Raw genomic sequence first — 20407 nt, 5'->3', positions numbered from 1 at the left:
CCGAAGTTACTTTTCATATTTTGATTAAAGATTACCACAAACTTTTTTTCTGTGTATTATCTTGCACGGATTAATTATTCACCCTAAGACCAGTAATGTTTGAAAAAAAAGTAAAGATATTTTGATTTCATGAGGACTTCATGAGGACTACATTTGTCTGTAATCGTAATTTAGCATAGACATTGGACAATTATATATATATAAATGTGAATTTAACATCCAAATTGTATGTGAAAATGTTTTTAATGTAAACTTCTTCCTATATGCACTTTGGTCAGTTCAAGAATAATTTATACACTATTGTTTATATGAAAGAATCAATAGTACAGTTTCGTGCATGTCCCTGTATTGTTCAACTGGTTGAGGTTGAGATGGAATTAGAAAGTAATTAGTAATAAGTGACCCAATTACCAGAGAGAGTAATTAGTACAGTAATCAATTAAACTGTTGAAGATGTAATTAATTAATTTTTGAAGTATCTTACCCAACACAGCAACTGTGCTTATCAGTAAAAAAAAGCATTACCGCTTTATAGGATGTGACTGTAGTGATAGCCATTTTAGAAATGTAATCGGAACTATATCTCAGAGAATAATCCAGTTTAGTAGCCACTATATTAATGCCCTCATTTTGTTGTCAGTTGAATTTTCATCCTCTGTTTGAATAGATCCACAGGGAAGCATTGTTTTGATTCAAAGTCTTACTGCGGCAAATATCTGCTGAATAGGCCTTTACTTAGCCAAAAATATTAAAAGCTGACAGAACTAGTTACACGTCAGCATCTGTTTATTTCATTCCTGGCACAAAGTAATGATGAATCTGCTGATCTGCAAACCCATTCTAATGTAGAAGATATATGGCACATTAACAGATCAATATAGTGCATAGTGAGCATTTGATTGATTAGATCTTAAAGTATAAGCGATGTTACTGCTGATCTCGATTTCTTGGCTTTCCAAGATGGGAAGTATAATGTAAAGTAAGTCCGGGGTTGCAGGAAAGAGTCTTCTCTTTAAACCTTTTAGATAAGAGGTGGGACAAAGCTCTGGGTTCCAGTTTCCTTAGAAACTTTGCCAAGTCACAGTTCATCGCTTAGCACAGCGTTTGTGGCTCAACTAGTCGAGACTGTTTTCCAAGATGGCTACTGTCTGTATACGTGCAATGTATACTGTCTTTATAAAGCATCTTCTTATTAAACTGTTTGTACACTTACAAAGTTCTCAATCCTTCGGTTTGTATGGACCCTCCTTATTCTACTGTGTTAGTGTGAGGCTATTTTGAGCCTTGTTGGTGGTATTAACTAGCGTTTTCATTTTACTTATTCCATGCCCTATACACTAGCATTATAAGCTAATCTGTTTTTAGAGATAAATCGCTTTACATTCATGAAAACGCATCCCAGAGAACGATCTACTTGGTAACCATGTGTTGATTATCCCATGGTTTATTTTTCACCACAGTTGTTCTTTAAACCCAAGTTTATTAGATTCATGTCAGACATGATTTGTAATGATCTTACAGCATTGTCAAAATCACAGTCTGTAGCAAGCATAAGAGCAAATGACAAAATTCATTCCAGTCCATAAGAATATTTTTACCAACAAAAAAAAATACCAATTTTTTTTTGTTTTTTTTATGAACCAACCAATAAAACAAGTCCTACAAATGGTCTCTGTTAACAGGCAGTACCTTTCAGAGGTACTTCGCTCCACCTGTCACATGATTCCTTTGTTTTCAGTAACGGTATTGTGCCCCAGGTGCTCTCAAGATCCCCTTCAGCACATAGAAAGTATTTGAATCACTTTGTTTCCTCTTAGCCGCTTCTTTTTTGTTGGACAACAATGAATGTCTTTGTTTGGCAAACCTACATTGCAGATTAAAGACTAACACACTGATTAGCACTGTTATCAGGAGGACCTGTGAATCAAACCTCCCTCGGAAGCTGCTGGAAATTACTCTCTCAGCATTGCACCGGTGCTGTGTTACAGAAGAATAAACACTGTAAATCACTCAAGAGAGATACACACCCAATAAAACTGAGGGTCAGATATTCTGTGTGTTGACAGTTTATGTGAAAGTTTACTTGATTGCTATTTAATATCCTAAGGGGACCCTTGTTTCGGCACATTCCAGGCAGGGTCAGTCACATTCTATGTGTGGATTTAAGTCAGTGGGGAGAGTGCAGGGATTTGGGAAAGTGTTTGGACTGATAAGGGCGAGTGTTAAGGCGTTATGTGTCTCTATGTCATATATCTTTTAAAGCTTACAAGTCCATTGCAATGCAGAAAATAAACAGCCTTTCATTTAATTAAATTACAATCGTAATTAATTAAATAGCAAATGGTTACTTTTTCTACAGACTAGTTAGCTACAAAACTCAGCAACAATGTGCCAGTGCATTTACTTCATCAAATGACTTCATTATTTATATGGAAAGTATTCCAAAAAAAAGAAAAATTTGCCCGGGACCTCGGGGTAATTCACATGCTCCGATATTGTAGCTTGTGTTTGGGTGTCCTGAGTTTGAACCCAGCCAGGGTCATTCCCTGATCTCACCCCTTCATTCTCCCCATCGTTTCCTGTAACCATACGATCAAAAAGGCAAAGGCCCCAAAATTAAAACAAATAAATAAACCGGTGGTCATGTTGAGACAACTAATTGCTATATCAACAGAACATATGGATCCATGTCTGTACATACACATTCAAATGTGCGTATTTGAAGTCCACTTTTGCTTTAGATTTTACAGTAGACATCAAGTGGTGACCCTAGACAGGACCAAAATACAAAAGTACATTTTTAATTAATTTAAGGGAAAATTGCATTAATCTATTTGACGCGATTTTCACGGAAACAAGAGGAGAAGCTCCTCACATTTTTTTAAATAGCCAATAGTGTTTCGTTTATATCACAGACAGTTCGGCCAGAGCCGTTGAGCTCACCAAAGCCCCAGTTTCCTCCTAATCTCTAACCGTTTCTCCTCGTATCTCCTTTATATCACTTTAATGTATAGCATTCTGTGCAGAATTCAAATGGTTTTCATATGTTTTCTGGTCTGCGTCAACTTGCGCATATGATCCGCTCTGTGCTATATTGTCTCTGGACTGGAGCAGACTGTGCGCTGCGCAGTTTGTGTGACACTAACATGAAACCAGACTTAATTTGCCCCAGTGGAAAACATATTTACACTGTCTGAATCGCTCCCGATTCCCATATATAAATCTGCATTATGTTCCATTCACCATGTGGAAAAAAGTAAACGTGTGAATACTGTTAAGGGATTGATTTCAGCCACAGCTTCAGCATCTGTTTACAGTTTACAATCTAGAGAGCTTTTGATTGGACTGATAACATCAAAATCACTGATCCATATTGGCAGAAGTGAGAGACTGCAAGTTTTGAGTGCTTATCTCTCCTAAAAGCTAATTTTTTCATTGTTTTGGAGCACACTATAGCTTATAGTTAACAGTAGACTAACATATTCATGCTAAAAAAAAGAAAACAGCATTTGTTGTTATTTGATATTGCATTTAAAGTTATTATAATTTATTTTACATTTACCACATTTCGGTAATCATTACAAATAGGTGTACTACTCCTTACGGTCCTTAAACACACTATACTACTCCTACAACTAATATTTCAATGATAAATGTGCACATATCAAAGACTACAGAAGTATGAAATTACCTCAGCCCTAGTTTAATGAGTCAAAAGATTGGATATTTTTTTCCAAGTATTTTTAAAAGTATGCTAAAGTGTACTTCTTTTTATTGGGGTTTATAGTGACTACATGTCCAACAGTATGCAAAAAAGTGATCATGACATGGGTGGAAAAAGAAAACTGACCATTTTGGTTTGATGGGTATTTTCGTGGTTTCATACTCTGTGCCCACAAAGCACACCGCGGTCAGCAAAAGCCACATTTTAACCTTGCTGCAAGTGAACCCATATTTAAAGTCTTTTTCTCTTTATCTTGTACAAAACCAATGATGGTATCTGTCTGATATGACTGCTTCTGTCAAATGACAGCTCAATTTGTGCCAATGTATTATTCTATCTTAATCCACGATTATTTGGTCACATTTAATTGTTTGTAATTGGCTGCTAGCCATTTTTGGATCGCAACCAACCAGATATAAAGCACTGTTCAGGAATGAACCTTGTGAATGTGAATTCAAATATGCAATTTGCATGTCTCTTCATGGACGACTGGCCCTCACAGATCTGTATCACATCTCATTGGTGGTGATTTTAATGGTCGGGTGTAATGGGGAGACTGCATTGATTGCAGAGCCGTTCCCAGGGTCCATCTCTCCAGGGAGAGATCTGGATTGTTGTGTGGATCTCTCCACCATCATTACAGCCAATGAGATGCACAATAGGTCAGGGAGATGAGATAACATTGTCTGCTGGGGAGCCGCAGGTGGGAAGCTCAACAGGGCATTATTAGGTGTCCTGGTCTCAGGGTATAGCATTGCTCTTAGCCTCAGGGGCTCTGCCCCACCATCTGCCATGACTCTCTCTCTCTCTCTCTCTCTCTCTCTCTCTCTCTCTCTCTCTCTCTCTCTCTCTCTCTCTCTCTCTCTCTCTCTCTCTCTCTCTCTCTCTCTCTCTCTCTCTCTCTCTCTCTCTCTCTCTCTCTCTCTCTCTCCCCCTCCCCGCTCTTGATCGTGCACATGCTCAGTGCACATCTGCAATCAATGTTCCATTGGTCACTCTGAGTAAAATGACAAATTTACATTTGCTTCTGTCATCAAGTTCTACACAAAAAAGTAAACGAGAGGTCTATAAGCTCTGTTCATTTCCTATATTCTAACCCTTCAGGTTTTCGAGAGCCTCTCCCTTTTCTGAACCTGGTCTGTCTCTTCTGATTTTCGTTCATTGAAACAATTGCTGTCCTTCAAATAACAAAGGAACGGCACAAACATCAGAACAGTAGATAACAAAGGACGTTGTAAGTGATATCGCCACATAATGCCTCTCGTTGCAGTTTGGCCCGTTTCCGCAATTGTTCTCTTTGTGGCTCTTTTGAATGTAAAACAGTTGCAAAACATAGAGCGATTGTATCTGTTCTCAAATTACCACTGATTAAGTTACAAAGAACTTTCAGACATCCTGGAACTTCGATAGAAAGTAACGATAATTTCAGAATAATAATATTTTTGGGGAATAGCACCATGCTTTCTTCAGTCTTCAGTGTCAAATGATCCTTCGGAAATCAGGGCTGCATTCACCCCAGACAAAATATTGCTTAATTTTTTTTTAAACGGAAACAATACTGCGTTGAACACCCTGTTCTGCTGACACAATGAATTGCAACTATGGCCGCTGAGAAGGCCATTCTTTCTGTTCTTTTTGAAGAATTTTTGGAGCCTGATGAAATCGGTATAAATAGACTATATAACTATAAATCTCTTATGCCAAACATGTCTTCTAATATCTTCCATCAGCAACGGACAGATTTGTAAACGACTTTACTTGGACCCATTGTGCGAGCTGTCTCTTTAATACCACGTATGTTGCTGCTGATTGGGTTGACATTTTTAACACACCCACCAAACAAGTGAACCGCTGCACAGCTTTTCCGTGAAAGCCGTAGCAAAACGTTGTTGCACTGGTTTGAGCTTGAACATGCCCCAGTTATGTGAAGTAATATGATGAGTTGATGCTCGATAAACATTTCTCATCATTATCAAAACTGAAAACAGTTCTGCTGCTTAATATTTTTTGTGGAACCCGCAATGCATTTTTTTCAGGATTTATTAATTAATAAAGTTCAAAAGATTTGTATTTGAAATAGAAAAATTGGCCCCATTTTATATAAGGTGGCCTTAACTACTATGTGCTTTCATGATTGTGTTCAAATTGTAATGCAAAGCACTTTTGCTGATATTGAGGTGGGATACGGTTAAAGTTAGGGCCAGGTTTGGTGGCATGGGTCAGTTTAAGGGTAGGGTTAGGTGTAAGGGAAGGGTCAACAGTGAAATTATAAATGTAACAGAAATTAATTAAATTAATTAAAGATGTAATTACATGCAGGTAAAATGTAGAACTTGTACATGTATGTACACAATAAGTGTATCAAATTATTCTTTTAAATGTTAGTAGTTAAGGCCAACTATAATAGTCTGAAATCTTTTGGGTAACATTATAAATTACTTTACTTTTGCTTTTGATGAATTAATGCATTAAATTGATGTTGTTTAATATACTTACTAACCCCAAACTTTTGTAAATACATAGCTTTCTTTATATTTTTGGAAGGTGGTCCCTCGCAAAGGGTATCATCATATTTGGCTTCAAAAAGATTGAAAACCCCTGAAATACTGTAGCTGAGCCTTTGCTATGCTTCAGATGATGGTGGTTTTCATCTCCAGTTTTGGTGTATGGATCAAATTATCCTGGGTGCCACTCAGTATGATTTGTGGCGCATTTGTCTGCACAAGCTTTTTCTTTATGGTTGAACGGCTGGTCAAAGCGTGACTGTCTGTCGACGGACTGCTTTGTACACATTGTGCCCAGACCTCTAGACCTGGCCATCCTTTGATCTGAGGCCATGGTGTCAAAATAGAGATGATTCCTCTAACACACGAGTGGACCATCACTCCAGACATGACACACACAAGAAGAACTTCAGGGCTATTGAATTAAGGCTTATTGTCTGGCCTGCAGGTTTCAGAGCACGAGGGTCATTATCTCCATGTGGACAGTCACAACAAAACAACTTAGAAGAAATGCAAAAACCACCGTGGGACCTTTACGAATTGATGGTTGCATGGTGACTTTACTTTAAAACTGGCAAAACAGTGTCTTCTGATGTTTCGTAATGATTGTACCCTTCGAAGATCTCACATAACAGCTGTAAGTGCTCTTACCTGTTTTGACTTTCAACAGCCTCTGCACATTTTTTCTAGTTCTCAGTCAATTTTCCCTGTTTTATAAACATCCAGGAATTGCAGACTTGCTGTCTACAAGACAAAAATTAGGTTATACTTTATTTTAAGGTGTCCTTGTGCAGAGTTACGTTAATTGACAAGATGTACTTACTATAGAGTTCGAGTTCGGTTTAGGGTTAGTTGTGTGTAATTATGTATAGTTATTACTATAGTTAGTACATGTGTAACATGGACACTATAAAACAAACTGTTACCCAAAGTCATGCAACAAACTGGTAGCAGGGGTGCATCTGTGAAAATATTCAAAAATTATTAAAGCAGCTCACCTCATGCTCCCACATATGGTATACTCATCAGTAACAGACACCTCGAACCTGATCTGTGACCTCTGAACCCTGGATAACATGCTTAGAAATGCTAATTATCAACATATCCCACATTTGAACCACGTCGCCATAAATCCTGAGAGCGTACTCGGCTTCTTTCCATTCATTAATCTTGCAAACATGTCTGATGGCAAGGCGTTTGCAGTGCCTGGTTGTCTTTGTCTTGTTTTTTTGAAAGGGTGAAATGGATAAGCGGCTAGCCGCATGAGCAGTGGATGCAAGAGATGCGCTTGTGCACGTCCAAAAGGCTAATGATTTCAGCAGATGATCCCGCTCTGGACCTCAACACAGCCCTATACCCCCAGAAGACTTCCAGTATCATGATTTAGGCACGTCTGGTAAACAAAGCGGCTCAACACCGGCTAAATCAGCACAGCACATTAGCGTAGGAATGACACTGCAGAGAATACAAACATAGACCAGTTGTCATTTATATAAAGAACTCTTACTATATTGTTCTTTATCATAATCTAATAATAATACACAAAATAACAAATTTTAATACACATAGTTGTGATTTTAAAGTTTGATTGGATGAGCCGTATTTGACCCTACTCTAAATGTTCATTCTGTTTGTAACTATACAATATGGCTTACAAATTTACATAATACTTGCAGAATATGTAAGATCGTATACAATTATTTTATTTTTATATAGCACTGCCTGAATAACGGCCTGATTTCGCAAAACAGATATTTAACTTTTGAACTGATTTATTTATGTAAATTCAATTATTATTTGGTCTTGTGGACTTTATGTAAACATCTGTAAAAGTTGTAAAATCATTACCACTCACAGTCTCTCATAGCTTATTGCTTTATTGGCATATACATGATTGTATATTAAGACTTATCAACTTACTATGTCCTCATATGTTTTTGTGACATATGAGGACACAAATGTGTATAATGACATGGGTATGACAAAGGTATTACAAGGAGAGGGTGAAATATGAGGACATTGACCATGTCCCCACTTTTCAAAATGCTTATAAATCATACAGGAGGTTTTTTTAGAAAGTAAAAATTCAGATTTTTTCCTGTGATGGGTAGGTTTAGGGGTAGGGGCAGTGTAAGGGAATAGAAAATACGGTTTGTACGGTCCCCATATGTCACAAAAACAAACGTGTGTGTAAATGTAAATGTAAAAGATCAGATGACTCATTGTTGTACAAGATTGGTTGTAGGGATTGACTGAAGAGACATTATCTTCAGACAGCAGAGACAGACGTCCACTGTTTTTGGACACAGAACAAGTTGACTTGTCAGGTTTAAGAGGCCTAATCTTATCAAATAACTTAAAATAGAGGGCCAGGCGACACTACTGTCTCGACGGGTGTGAAATGTCACAAGTACAGCGTTATGTGCAGCCACATGTGACTGGGAGTCCTTAAAAAAAGTAGGCCTATGCTACGTTTCGAGATGTATTTCACAGTTCAGTTGTTACCTGCATTGTTCAACAATTAATTCATGAAGTACAAATTTAATAACTGAATGAAGGTTTAATCCATATTTTCTTTGTTAAATTAAGCCATTTAAATAGTTCCAATTTGATTAAATAACAATATAAATAATCTATAAATACAAATCTAATCTTTGTTACATTATCAAAAAATTCCTAATGTTTTTAAAATGATCTTTCCCTCATTTTGCTGAAGACAGCTCATGTTTATGGGGGGAACGTGATTTCACTGAGTACAATATGTTTGTTGATCCTGGAACAATATTCCAATCAACCAATCAGATTTAAGAGACTAACAGTTCAGGTCAAGTGTTAGCTTACAGGGTTAGGTGATTCCACATCAGTGTTACTGATCTATACATTTCCTTGGATTTTAGAGTTAAGTTATGAATAGGTTTAGGAGTAGTTTAGGTTTAGGATGATATTTGTGTACAGAAATGTTGTTCCAGGACCAACAATGCATGTTGATCCAGGAACAAGTCTTACTCGGCAAAATCCCAATGTCTGCCGTTTGCTGTCCCGGTGCTCTAGCATCTGTAAATGTCATTCAAATAGCAGTGCTGCCATGGTTTGTATGCATCTGAGTTCATTACAAATAAATAGTATGAAAGAAAGACAGAATAAACAGAACGGAGGCCATAAACCCCTGGTCGTGGTTCCTGTAGGAGCCCTGCTGGGCACCATAAGGCCTCTGTTTTGTTTGCTGCCATTTCGTTCTCTGAGATGAGCCCATTAAAAGCTGAGTAAACAGAGAGCAGCCCCCCTGTACTAACAGCTCACTCACTAATACACAGATTTTCAAATGGGCAGAATTATGAGCAGGAGGCCGGCTCAACGCTTCAGTGCAGAGCTGGACTTGTAATTATGGTAAGTTTTGCTGCGTTAATGCTCAGTGTCTGTGTTATGACAAGTTGTGGTGGTTGTAGGTTTCTGTGAGTACAGGAGAGAGCTTTGGTTTAGAAAGGAAAGAGGTCTGTCGTAATGACCCTAATGTTTCCTCCTGCCTGAGACAGCAGTCTAATAGGAGTAGACCAGAGGGCAGGTGACATGCTTCTTATTGATGGGCCGTTCAGTTCAGGACCCTCACTGCTTTACACTTTTGGGAACTGCATGGCACAAATGTATTTGCTCTCTTACAAAAGGCTCTTACAAACATTCCAAGCATTTACAGAGAGTTGTCCCAGTTTATTTTGTTTTAAATGTATTTGCTTGAATTTCTCTTCTTCTTTTCTCGTCTCACTGTTCTCACGCTTCTCTTATCCATTTCTCTTTTTGCATATTCTCTTCTCGCCGTATTTCGCCTCATTCAGTCTCTTTGCATATTCTGGTCTCGTCTCTTCTCGTCTCGCCTTTTCTCGTCTCATCCCATATTCTTTTCTCATCTCATCTCGTCTCGTCTTCCATGGCCCTTTCTACTCTTCACATCACATCCTTTCACCTCTTCTCGTTTTGCCCTTTCTCGTCTCATCCCATGTCATTGCATATTTTCATTTTGTCTCATCTCGTCTCGCACTCTCTCGTCTCATCCCATCTCCCTGCATTTTTTTTCTCCTCTTACCTCGTCCAGTCTCGTCTCATTCCATCACCCTTTCTACTCTTCACATCACACCCTTTCTCCTCTTCTCGTCTAGCCCTTTCTCATCTCATCCCATCTCTTTGCATATTTTCATCTCGTCTCGCCTTGTCTCGTCTCTCCTCATCTCGTCTCTCCTCATCTCGTCTCTCCTCATCTCGTCTCGCCTTGTCTCGTCTCTCCTCATCTCGTCTCTCCTCATCTAGTCTCGCCTCATCTTGCCTCATTCCATCGCCCTTTTTTACTCTTCACATCACACCCTTTCTCCTCATCTCGTTTCGCCCTTTCTCGTCTCATCCCATCTTTTGGCATAGTTTCATCTCGTCTCACCCTTTCTCCTCTTCTTGGCTAGCCCTTTCTTATCTCATCCCATTTCTTTGCATATTCTCGTCTCACCCTTTCTCCTCTTCTTGTTTCGCCCCCTTGTCTCATCCCATCTCTTGGCATATTTTCATCTCATCTCACCCTTTCTCGTCTCATCCCATCTTGCATATTTTTATCTCATCTCATCTCGCCTCATCTCAACTCGTCTCATTCCATCGCCCTTTCTACTCTTCACATCACACCCTTTCACGTCTTCTCGTCTCACCCCATCTTTTTGCATATTCTTGTCTCGCCCTTTCTCCTCTCATCCCATCTCATTGCCTATTCTCGTCTCATTAAAAAGAAAAATGTGTCGATTTTAATTTAAAAAAAATTATCTGGAACCGCAAAATTAGCTATTTGGAAGACATGAAAAATCTGACTGCTGGTGCAAGGGGCAATAAGAATTGTGCTTATGTTTGCTTAAGTATGCATACTAAAAGTTGGTGGAATTTTTGCCTTTGTTGAATAAATGAAGAACTATGTACACTGTGAAAATCATTTGAAAAAATTAATAAATAAAGGTGAACTTAAAATTAACAAAACAAATTCTCGTCTCGTACTCGTCTCATCCCCTGTCCTGGGGATTTATTGCTTCAGTAGTAAGACAGCATACTGAAAGGGTCTGTAAGTCTCACCAGACCATGAAGGGGTTTGTTTAGCTGAGATTTAGAGCCTCAAATCCTGTGAGTCAACAAATGAATGAGGTAGAAAGTTACTCCAGGGTCTCTGTCTCCCCCTCACAGTATTCCCTTGAAACAGAAGGAGCATTACATCATCACTGAGAAACACTGACTAATATAGAAGGGAAACATTGGCCAACCGTGTGCCTTATAAGTGCAAAAACATGTGTTGGATTTATAGCTGTTCCGAGTGAGAAAAATAATACAAATTAACCAAATGTGATTACTTCACAACATCAGTAAACACCAAACAGCCATTTTCCAAATATTTAGCTGTTCTTGTCCAACTACATTGTAATATTAGTGTGTTCGGCCTGTCGTTCAAGTGTTGCTTTATCTGTCAATGTTTCCTTATCATTGTCTTGCACAAGGGCGTCATTGTTCATTTCTTGAGCTGACCTCAAAGCAGAGAGCCTAACAGAGCCTAACTGTGAAAAACTCAATCGCATTGTCTGACATGCATAGCGAATCCAGGACTTTGGTCCAAACAGACAGGAAACAAACAGGAACGCTTACAACTTAATTGTGATTTATATAGTCCGAACTGTACTGTGACCAGACACCTGTGCAATAACACGGTTTATGATAAAGAAATGTTAATTGTGCCACGTTATCTCACCTCCTCGAGAATAAAGACATTTGTTTCCTTTCATGGGTCCTGAACATGTTAGGTCTTTATTAGTGAAGTCAGGCCAGGGCTGTTTATGGCTCCTCATAAAACCATGGAAATTAAAGTGTGTGTGTGTGAAAGATTTTACACGGTGTCTGTGTATCTCCTGCTGTTTTTTACGTTCTTTTAGCAAATTTAGTTTATCTTTCTCGTCTTGTCAAAACAAAGATATTCAGAGGAAAAATATGATTCAATGTTGTTTTGGACACAATTGGCTTTCATTAAATGAACAAAAATGAATACAAAGTTAATAAAGTTGTTACGTTAATGAGGACAGAATCTTCATTTCTAAGTGAACGATCCCTTGCATAAGTTTCCTTGAACAGAAGTCTTGACAACTTTTCAGTGGTCTGACCATATGAACAGTTACTGCATTATGCTCGTGAGGTTGTTCCTGGGGGCTTAGTTCCTCATCAAAGGGTCTGTATTTGATCAGAGCTGTGGTCACAAGACTCGCCACAGCCTCTGCAGCTGAAGGAATGCATTTCTGCAGGGGGGTCTCCCCTGGGATGCCTATCATCTGTGAGGGGCAGGCATGCCACATGCGCTGCTCGCGGACAAACAAACACACATAAGCCCTCCTCTCCTTTGCCCCGTGATTTGTGAAGAGTCAAGAGTCTGTGACCTGGTGTGGGTCAGGGGCGGTCTCTACATAAACAGTAGCCGAGCGGCATGCTGCCCTTTTACTGGGCCCTCGTGATCGCTTAGTCAATAGGAAAGACAAATCTCTGCAACATGTCAATTATTTTCCCTTGGAGAAAAAAAATTCTGTCTTCATTTACTTACCCTCATGTCATTCTAAACCTGTATGACGGAAATTCTTCTGTTGAACACAAAATAAGTTATTGAATATCTGGTTGTGTGAATTCAATACAATCAAAATGACTAACTATAATGCTTAATAAAGCACTTAAGATTGTCAGCAACAAAGTATATGCAGCTTGCTCATTTTCCAAGTTCTTTGATGGGTTTTTTTGGTGGGAAACAACCAAATATTTAAGCAATTTTTATAGTAAAATCACAACGGATGCCATTTCTTTCCTGTGCACCATGCAGTGCCTCATACTCCAGTCCTGTAGGTGGCAGAAGTGTTAACTTGCCTCTTCTGTTGTTTTAATAGCATTTGGCAGACCTGTGCTGCATTTAGTTTGTTTTTATTATGCCCTTCACTCACTAACTTCCCTCCGTCTCGTTCACTCAGATGTGCGTCATTGCTTACGTTGCATTACCTTCGCAATGCACTGAACTGAAGCACCCTAAGCCCTTGATCACTTGGAAACCACTATGGAGTGGGTTTTTTTCTTTACGAAATTGATTAATGCAACATTCTATATGTATATAGGTGTATTTGGGTGGTTTTAAAAGTTTTTAAAAATATTTAAAATATCATAGAGTTGTTTGTGGTGGGGTAAATTTGCATTGTGGTATGTGAAGCTGCCTGAAGTGTATATATGAAGTAGACTCGCTCCCTCTGCACTGTAAAAAAATTATATGTTCAATAAGTTATGACAACATATGTTTTTACATTGTTTTAACTCATCAAAATAAGTTAAGAAATGTTAAACTTGTTTTTATTAGTTATACAAGATGTAACATTTTTTAAAAGTCAGTTTAACATAATTTAAGTTGAAATAACTTAAACATCCAAGTCGATTGTACTGCAAAAGCTCAATATTTGCCTTTTTTTTTACAGTGTGACAACATTTTGACAACAAACATATCACTAATACAGCATAGTTAAAAACAGAATAATAATGAATAATTTCTGAACATTGACTCAATCCTTATTTACCCTTTTCTCATGGTTTCTCAAAAGAATTCATAAAAGTATAGAATATAATATCATAGTTCTAATAGGGGCTCATTTGCAGTGTCACAACGCACCCCATCAGCACGCGTTTATAAACCGTGGCTCGCATCTTCTGCTGTTAGCATTAAAATTCTGTTATTATCAGCATTAAAGAACCATCTCAACTGTTAAATAACAGATATAAGATTCAAATAATATCAGATTTGTCTTTTTTTAAATAAACACAAAAAACTTGGCGCTGTTTTTTCTCTATATAGTGTTGATATGGCAACTAGTAAAATTTCGTCATCCTGGCCTGTGTGGAAAGTGTTAAACCATGTGTGCTAACCCCGCGGTAGGTTGTGCCCTGCGCTCCCCTACTTTATTCGTCATGTTGCATATGTTTTTGGACGCAGCTTTAAGCTGTATCTGACATCACGTACTATACCTATACCTATATGAATTTACGCCCTACCCTTGTATAGTGCAAGTCATTTGGTGTGGTATCCAAAACCATGGACATTATCACGTGCGCTCATTAAACTCTTTAATGCAGCATTGTAATGAGAGTACGTTGAATGTGCTTGTACTATGAGCATCAGGCCAAGTTAATTCCCAGGTCTCGCCAGAATATTGCATCAGCAGCACTAAATATCTGAATGTTAAACCATTTTAATATACTCCTTTAAGTGGAGGTTATTAGTAAACAAATATAATAGAGGATGAGGGTATAGGGGGCAACTTTGTATACAGACATTTTTTAAGCAAACTTTTGTGTAAAAATATTTAAAATAATGTTTAGTCATATTTACCATTGCTCAGAAAATCCAGTCGTTCCAATAGGAATCCATGCGATTGGTAGGGCCACACAGTTCACCACACAGATTTCACTCATTTTCTAGCCTGACGAATAGAAAGCTACTTGGTTTAACAGTGACATCATGTGTGAGCAGTGCTTCATACATCTCTACACTATTGACAATAGACTTTTTTTGCAAAATGTTGCTAATCTGACCACACATTTAGAGTTGCTAGTTTAAAGTCAAACATTTCAATATGCAATTAATGTATAAATGATTTGAACTGCTATTTGCATTCATTTTATAGCCCTGTTGTTTTACTTTGTCAACATGGTCTCATTTGCATCTGTTGTTATTTCAGCTCAGATTTATTAGGAGAAACATCTGATAAAGTTGATGAATGAAACAATTTAGTCAGGTGAGCTATAAAGGAGTAACCTTTAAGCAATAACATTCAGCTCTGGTGCTCTTTCACTCTGCATGTCATGAGAAGTTAAAGGACTGTCATCCTCAAAGGATCCCCAGCCTTTACCCCATAGTGAGACACAAAGTGCTGAGGAGCAGGAGGCCCGTCGGCCAATCAGATCACTCGATGCATGCCCCTTTTCTCCGTAGGCGCATGAGATCCTGCTTTTGAAGGTACCGGCAGAGGCAGGCGAACTGTTGCCATGGCTATGAACAGGCCGCTATCTGTTAGGGTTAGGCAGCTGATGAATTTTGCATAGTCATGTTCAGACAGCAGCTGGGACTAGTAGAGCTAATATGGCTCCCATCTGGACGTAGTTACTCTATTGTATTGATGCATCTGTCCATCTGTTGTACATGTATATGCGTGTGAACGCAACTTGTTTGAATCTGTGCTTTTTGTGAAAAGCAGACTCACATGTGTGAGTTTTATATCAGAATTTGAGTCATTGGGTGGGAAACAAATGTTGTAATGTGATGATACAAAAAATTCGCACATATATATATATATATATATATATATATATATATATATATATATATATATATATATATATATATATATATATATATATATATATATAATTGCAACTAGTAGATTCCCCCTTTATTGTAAAGCGTGTTGAGTGCCTAGAAAAGCGCTATATAAATGTAACCAATTTATAATGAAACTATAACTTATTATTAATTAATTTGCCCATGCTTCTCATCACATCCACATAAAGAAAAGTTTATCTGGCTACTTTGAAGCATGCAACAAGCACCAAACAGAGGAGACTCTGCTGGCAAAAAGAGAATGCAACAAAGCTTGTAATAAAACAAGAATCAACATTGGCTTGGCTTCATGGAGATGGCACGATGTGAAATGTTGTAAAAGTAACACAGAGATGGAAAAAGGGGAGTAATGTATTACATTAAACAGTTTAATTGCCATATGTAGCTCTCTAACAGAGCTCATTTTATAAGGGTCATTTCATAATTGTTGCAGCACGTTGCTGGAAGTACTATGTCAGTTTAATGAGTATACAGTAACGTCTTCAGGTAGTCATCTTGAGATCCTTTCGATCTAAACTGGTTAAGTATCTTAAGCCTAGCAGTGAATGTTTTATGAGCTGTAGAATAATCATATGCATCCATGTTACATAATATATCTGTAAGGCATTAACTAATATAATGGGACCTAATGTGTTGTTACCCAAACTTTTATATAAATTCGGTTCATGAAATTCAGGTGGCTAAATTCATGCAAAATGTGCAAAATGAGCCAAACCTTGTCCATCTACAGATTCAAAATGACAGGATCCTATCATTCATATAGCTCACTGCAAAACAAGTGGGATAATTAATGATGCTTTGCCTGTCACAAAGAAGGGTCCACAAGAGCAGCCTGTTGTGTGACCTCCGTCGGGTACAGGGTGAGAAAATGCAGTCAAAGCTCCATCAGGCTGCCCTGCTTGTCATGCTGTAGTCTGGTCCCATCTGCTCCATATGGCACATATTCACAAGGCTCTGAGAGAGTTGCATCGCGCCGCATCATTATGTAAATGGAGAGGCTGAGATTGGTGGGGGCCTTGCACACAATGCTGAAACTCCAGCCTCTTCTCATTGTTATGCACACAGGACAGAGCATAATGATGCAGTGAATAATGGAGGCCTTTTAAAAATGGAGACATGGTTGATGCATGTTTGTCTTTTTTTGTCTAGACTCTCTTGGGAATGAGAGCTTTAAACCCTGAGACAGGACTGAGATGTAAACAACGAACTGGGGTTTGAAGGAATCCGGCCTTGAGAATAATTTGGGAACCTGCTTTAATTGTTTCGTGTCCTCTAGTATAGCTCATATGTCTGGTTGTGTTTCTCAAAGAAGCTTTTTATGGGGTGTTTTATGAAGGGTAAAACTGATCTGTGACATATACTGGTATAATGTATAGCCTGATTGTTTATACTGTAAGAGGAAGAAGAATTTGTTTGGGCCCCTTTTAGATTTCAATTTTATTTATGGAACGTAATATCGCTTCAGCGGAGACCAGAGTTGTTTGCTTTTAGTACAGTGGGAGTATCGGTAGTCCGATGACGCAGTTCACAGGAGTTTTCTCCCAGGCCCTGACGTTTGGTGGGTTATTAAGCTCCATCTTGTGTGAGTTAGAGCCTATTAAAGTGGAAAACTAGAATATATTCAGCCCCCGTAGGCACTAACATTAGGTTATGGGTATAAAGTGCACCTTATAAAGGTCAATGAGAAAGAAAAGGGCAGTGAAGCTGAAAACAATAAAAGGGACAGAAACTCTACTGAATGTGAATCAACTGAATCAACATCAAGCACTTTTATTGCCTTAGTTTTGTGGTATATATTTTGCTTTGACAACCAATAGCAACAGTGTTTTGTCCTTTGACAGCAGAATAGGTCTTTATTTCCTGTATTCGTTATGAATGTATGTAAATCTTTGTCGCCCTCTCCTGGTCAAGTGCCTATCTGTAATATTCTGATTGTTCATGCAGGACAGCACATGGGGTAAAATGATTACCAGCATGGGGCAATAAGGCATACGGTATTAATACAAATATTTTATATTTTAATTGTTTTTAACAATTTATGATAATAATTTTATATGTGTTCAAAACAATCACTTTAGCAAAGGAAATTGTTTTCTGTTTATTTTGATAAATTAAAAAAAATCATTTTTGATTAATAAATATGCTGTCATTAAAATATGTATGAAAGAGATAGAAAATAGAAATATATCTGAAAAATATAGAAACTAAATTATTTTTTAAAAAGAGTTAAGATTCTAAAAGCAATGAACAAGATCCCATAATAATTTAATATAGATGCACAGTAAACTATATTTTATTATATGATATGAATAATGTCTGATTTTTAAATCTGATAATTTCAATATAAATATGGTGATTATCACTCTATTAAAATAAAATAAAAAGGTCTCCAACTGAAAATTTTCTAGTGACTGATTATATCTGAATTTTTAGTTGGCCAAATTTAATTTCTGTGAATTCAAAAATGTTCATAAAATTAAAATTTTAATGCATTTTATATATATATATATATATATATATATATATATATATATATATATATATATATATATATATATATATATATATATATATATATATATATATATATATATATCTTGCGTCAAAGATCAGACAAATTTCCACGTGCATCTTGAAAAGCGGATGTTTGGAAAAGTGCTGAGGCACGTTTTTTTTTTTTTTTTTTTTTTTTTTGGTTTAGAGGAATAAATACACTGTAAAAAAAATCTGGCCCCAACTGGACCTTTTATAGTGACTGATCACATCTAAATGTTTCAGTTGGCCAAACTGAATTTCTGTGAATTGATGGAATTTAATTCACAGAAATTCAATTTGAATTGTGTGTGGTGCGTGCGCGTGCGTGCGTGTGTGTGTGTGTTCAAATTGCTCTGGTAATCAAATGAACGCATGTTTAACACATGAGAATATTAAACTGCAAAAATACTATTTAAATATGAATTCTGCATGTTTTATGTATATGTGTGAATTAATTCAGGTGAGCGTCGAGCATGCTTCAGGCTAGTAAACAAAACGTCTCTGCACCATTCATTCCGTGATCTTGCATCGGAATCGCGGAAATCATATGGCCCTACACTTTCAAGACGTTCAACACAGATGCGCAAGCGCTTGTCGTGGTAATGAACACCACAGTAGCCTAACCCTTGTGCATCCGCACTGAATGTGTATCTTGTATATAAAAAGCATTTTAGAGGGCGCTTGGCTTTCAAGGGACCCCAGGCGGTTGCCTACCTTTGCCTATCATTTTAAAGAAGTGATGAATTGAGAAATCAATATTCCCTTGAGCTTTTGATATATAAAAGGTCGTGGTAATATAGGAATATCCTGTACGTTTCTGAGCTGAAAACTTCCTTGTTAGTCAAAGAAAAGCTTTTATTGACACCAGGCCCAGAAAACGATCGATCACACCATGACAACATCGTGTGGTGAAACACGGCCTCTACAGCAGAAGAACAACCTGATTCTGTAGCCCCACCATCGAGCCACACTCGATCGCGCCTGATATGACATAGGCCTACGTAAAACCGGATCAAACTTATAAGGGATAAACATGCAAAAGGCTTAATTTCTTTTCCAATATTATGTATGCATGGATGAACTTTATTTTTAATGAATATCCAGCTCATGTGGAGAAGACAATGCATGTTTGTTTCTTCATTTAACTACGGATTCGTTTGTAAACAAGAGACTGGATTTGCTGACATTGTTGAGATTACATGACTAAAGCTCATTAAATATGCACATTATATCCAATCCCAGAGCATTATAGGAGCTAGTCTCAAAACCAGGCAAGGAAATAGCCTATTGCTGATTCATTATTATGTTTTTGAATGCAAATGTCATAAGCTGACCTCAGAAAACAGTATACCATTTTTTAAAAAGCCAGTTCAGGACACCTTTAAGTCCGCCTCTCTGCATGTACAACAGTCAGACAGTATTGCCATGTAAAGATGTATTGTATTCCGGTTTTTATAGGATCACTGAGACCCCAGACAGCATGTTATCAAGTTTTAATCAGAGATAAGTAATATCTAATACATTTGCTTGAGATAAGTAATATCTTGAGGACAAGTAATGTTATTGTCCTCAAGATATGCAAAAGCTAAGCCTTTACTAATCTTCATGTTTAGCATACGTATTACTCTAATAAAGATGCTAAACATGAAGATCAGTAAAGGCTTAGCACAGCTCTGCACTGATGAAATATGTAATATTGTGATCACACACACCACATGATGGCAAGCAACATCTGAAGGTTCCCAGCAGAGATTTACAGCATATGTGCAATGTTAGCATATGTGACTCATACGTTGCTCTCCTCCACAGAATTCCCCTAGCGGCTTAGATTTTCAATAAAAAAATGTATGTATTAAAGAACGAAATTTCTGATGTGTCTCCATAAGTCATTTTCTGTGATGAGAAAGAAGGCAGGCAACACAAACACTGGACTCAACACTGGACACTGACTTCAAAGACAGAACAACCTTTCCCCCAACCTCCAACATAAAACCCCACTGGACAATTCATTTCACACTCTTTGACCGAGTGCATTCATGCATGTGTGTATTTAGGTATGCACTTTATGTAATGCCTTCAACTGTGTTTTATAACTGGACTATTGTAAGTGTGCTATCTGTGCACTGTAAAAAAAAACTCACGGTATGACATTTTTGAGTACAATCGACTTGGATGTTTAAGTCATTTCAACTTAGATTATGTTAAACTGACTTAAAAAAAACTTGT

Source organism: Pseudorasbora parva, chromosome 2 (assembly GCF_024679245.1).
Source record: "Pseudorasbora parva isolate DD20220531a chromosome 2, ASM2467924v1, whole genome shotgun sequence".
Classification (NCBI taxonomy): Eukaryota; Metazoa; Chordata; class Actinopteri; order Cypriniformes; family Gobionidae; genus Pseudorasbora; species Pseudorasbora parva.
The sequence above is the reverse complement of the archived record's forward strand: the minus strand, read 5'-3'. Positions refer to the sequence as shown.